General features: G+C 44.9%; 1 pseudogene; it reads right to left on the bottom strand.

The window, feature by feature from the left end:
* Positions 1–1846: 1846 nt before the first annotated feature.
* Positions 1847–3271, bottom strand: LOC121013773 (elongation factor 1-alpha 1-like; annotated as a pseudogene).
* Positions 3272–3586: the final 315 nt, after the last annotated feature.

The raw sequence follows: 3586 nt of genomic DNA, 5'->3' as shown, positions 1-3586 counted from the left end.
AAGTCTCACTTTTGTACCCAAAGCATCTTAATACTCCAGGGACCGTGAAATCATGACCTGAGCTGAAACCAAGAGTTGATGCTTAACGGACTAAACCAGCAATAATTGGTGGCACCCCAATGATTTTGTATTTCTACAAATATTATTGAGCTTCATTCTGGAACACAGTTAAGTTACTCAGAAACAGTTTGACGATTTGAGGTCTTGAGGCCAGAACAGCGTTCAGTCTAGGGAAGATGACTCCCTAGCAACAAGCCAAGACTATTCTGTGTTGTCTTCACAGAGCCCTGTAAATCATGAGGGTTTCCACTCAGGCTGGCGGAAACAGACGCTCTCCCAGGTCTTATGAAATCTCTGGACACCATTGCCTCTAATCCTCTCAGGTGGCTCTTTCTCCATCCTTCAGTAGCTTTTTCACATGTGTATACTGATCCATACTCTGGTACGTCCTTGAAGGGAGCCCTCTGAAGTTCTTTCTCCATGCAGGTCTCTACTCTCTAGTATCTTGTGCTACGACTCTCGCCAGTCTCATCTTCGTCTCTCAACTCAGACCGCTGAACTCTATCTTTTCCCTCTCCCCGCACCATGACCTAGAAACTGTCAAAGGCAGTAAGCTGGAGTAGTCATGGGGCTCACCTCCTTTGTCTCCTGGCTAATAGAGATCAATCACTTTTCTTCATTGCTTGATGTTCAATGTCTTGAAAAAACCATTTTTTTCATACGTGGTATTTATTTTTTGGTTATTTCATATGGGAGGGTAAATCTGGACTCTGTTACTCTATCTTGGCCAGAAGCAGAAGTCTTTTCATTGTTTAATTTCATAAGTTAATCTTCATAAAAAATAATTACCTTGATGGGGCACCTGGGTGGCCTAGTCGGTTAAGTGTCTGACTTCAGCTCAGGTCATGATCTCGTGGCTCATGAATTCGAGCCCCATGTTGGGCTCTGTGCTGACAGCTCAGAGCCTGGAGCCTGCTTCAGATTCTGTGTCTCCCTCTCTCTCTCTCTGCCCCTCCCTTAGTCACGCTCTGTCTCTCTCTCCTTCAAAAATAAATAAACATTAAGAAAATAATCACCTTGGGAGGTAAGGAGGGTGGGCTGGAAGGCTGGAGTTTAAAGGGGCTGGATCAGACTCAGAGATGAGTGTGGAGGCAAGAAGAGAGAGACCAGGAGATCTCCATTCAGGCACACTGGGATTTGACTCATGATTCCTAGTCCAGGAAGGTTTCTGCTTTTGCAGCCAGTGTCCCAGTCTTGCGGCTCAGGGTTGTTTGAGACTTGGAAGGAAGAGTTCTATGTAGGAGTTATGGCTGTCTCATCCCTGGGGCAAAGGACCTATTTCTGGCCCCTTTGGCATCTGAACAAAGCACTTTCCCAGGCATATCTTCTCCCAGGTATCGTTCTATCCCCCACCTATGGTAGGCGGGAACATCTTAACGCCTGGCAAACGGTGTGGCCACAGCCAGGAGCTACCAGCATGCTCCAGCTCTCACCTAAGGCTGCCAGCACAATGTTGATGGCTGGCAGTGATTCCTCATATAAAAATACAGTGGTTCCAGACCTATTTCTTTTTTTTTTTTTCTCATCAAATTTTTGTTTTAATGGGCCTCAAAATTCTGTGACAGACCTTTGGTCAAGTTGTTTCCATTAAAAAGTACTGATTTTAAAAACTAATGACTTGAAACTGCCACACACACCACACACACAAAAAAATGGTCCACAAAACATTCTCCTTTCCTCCTGAAGGTTTTACAATGCATTGTTATCATCAACAATTGATGCATCATCAATCTTTTACTATTGAACTTAAATGGCCACCTGGCACAAATAGTTGTGACACCGTTCTTCCGCCACTGATCAAGGCAGGTATGGGCATAATATTCATTTAGCTTTCTGAGCTTCCTGGGCAGACTTGGTGACCTTGCCAGCTCCAGCTGCCTTCTTGTCCACTGCTTTGATGCCACCCACAGCAACCTTCTGTCTCATGACACAAATAGCAAAACAGCCCAGAGGAGGATAGTCAGAGAAGCTCTCAACACACACACAGACTTGCCAGGAACCATATCAACAATGGAAGCATCGCCAGATTTCAAGAACGTGGAGCCATCTTCCAGCTTTTTTCCAGAACCACAATCAATCTTCTCCTTCAGCTCAGAGAACTTGCAGGCGATGTGAGCTGGGTGACAGTCCAGCACAGGTGTGTATCCAGCACCGGGATGGCCTGGATGGTCCAGGATAATCACCTGAGCCATGAAGCCAGCTGCTTCCATTGGCGGGTCATTTCTGCTGTCACCAGCCACATTGCCACGACCAACATCTTTAACAGATACGTTCTTGACATTGAAGCCCACATTGTCCCCAGGGAGAGCCTCACTCAAAGCTTCATGGTAGATTCCAACAGACTTTACTTCAGTTGTAGCATTGACTGGAACAAACGTGACCACCATGCCTGGTGAACACCAGTCTCCACTCAGCCCACAGGGACAGTACCAATACCACCAATTTTGTAGACATCTGGAGGGGCAGACGCAAGGGCTTGTCAGTTGGACGAGTAGGTGGCAGAATGCAATCCAGAGCTTCAAGCAGTGTGGTTCCACTGTCATTGCCATCTGTACAGGTGACTTTCCATCCCTTGAACCGAGGCATGTTAGCACTTGCTCCAGCATGTTGTCACCTTTCCAATCAAAAATTGGCACAAATGCCACTGTGTGGGGGTTGTAGCCAGTTTTCTTAATGTAGGTGCTGACTTCTTTAATGATTTCTTCGTACCTGTAGGGTGGCTCAGTGGAATCCATTTTGTTAACACCAACAATAAGTTGTTTTACATGCCAAAAGGGCATGCTCATGGGTCTGCCGGTTCTTGGGGGTGCCTGGTTCAAATTTGCCAACATAACCAGCAACGATCATGACAGCACAGTCAGCCTGAGATGTGCCTGTAATCATATTTTTGATACAGTCTCTGTGTCCTGGGGCGTCAATGCTGGTCACATAACACTTACTAGTCTCAAGTTGCCACAGGGAAATATCAATGGTGATAATCACGTTCACATTCAGCTTTCAGTTTATCCAAGACCCAGGCATACTTGAAGGAGCCCTTTTCCATCTCAGCGGCCTCAGATTAGATGACCAGTAGTAGTAGACTTACCTGAGTCTACATATCCAATGACGACGATGTTGATATGAGTCTTTTCCTTTCCCATCTTGTTTTAGGTTTAGCGGTGGTTTTCACAACACCTGTGTTCTGGTGGCAAACTCATTGTGGAAAAGGTCTGGACCTGTTTCCTAAAAAGTCTTTCTTTCTTCTTCAATTCCTTTGGAGCTCTTGTCAAAAAATCGGTTAACCCTATAAGGGTGGATTTATTTCTGGACTACTGTCTATTCCATTGATCAGTTTTTCCATCCTTTTGCCAATGCCATAATGTGTCTTGACATAGTGTAAGTCTACCAATTTTTCCTTTCTTTCTCAAGATGGCTTTGGATACTCTAGCTATTTCACATTTCTATATACATTTTAGGATAAACTTGTCAATTTCTAAGAGCACTGCTGAGATTTTGATTGGGATTGTATTAAATCTATAGATCAATT

The sequence above is a fragment of the Herpailurus yagouaroundi genome, unplaced genomic scaffold (genome assembly GCF_014898765.1).
Source record: "Herpailurus yagouaroundi ecotype Mexico unplaced genomic scaffold, PumYag 199, whole genome shotgun sequence".
NCBI classification, from domain to species: Eukaryota; Metazoa; Chordata; class Mammalia; order Carnivora; family Felidae; genus Herpailurus; species Herpailurus yagouaroundi.
Note: the sequence above shows the minus strand (reverse complement) of the source record. Positions and strands in the feature narration are given on the sequence as shown.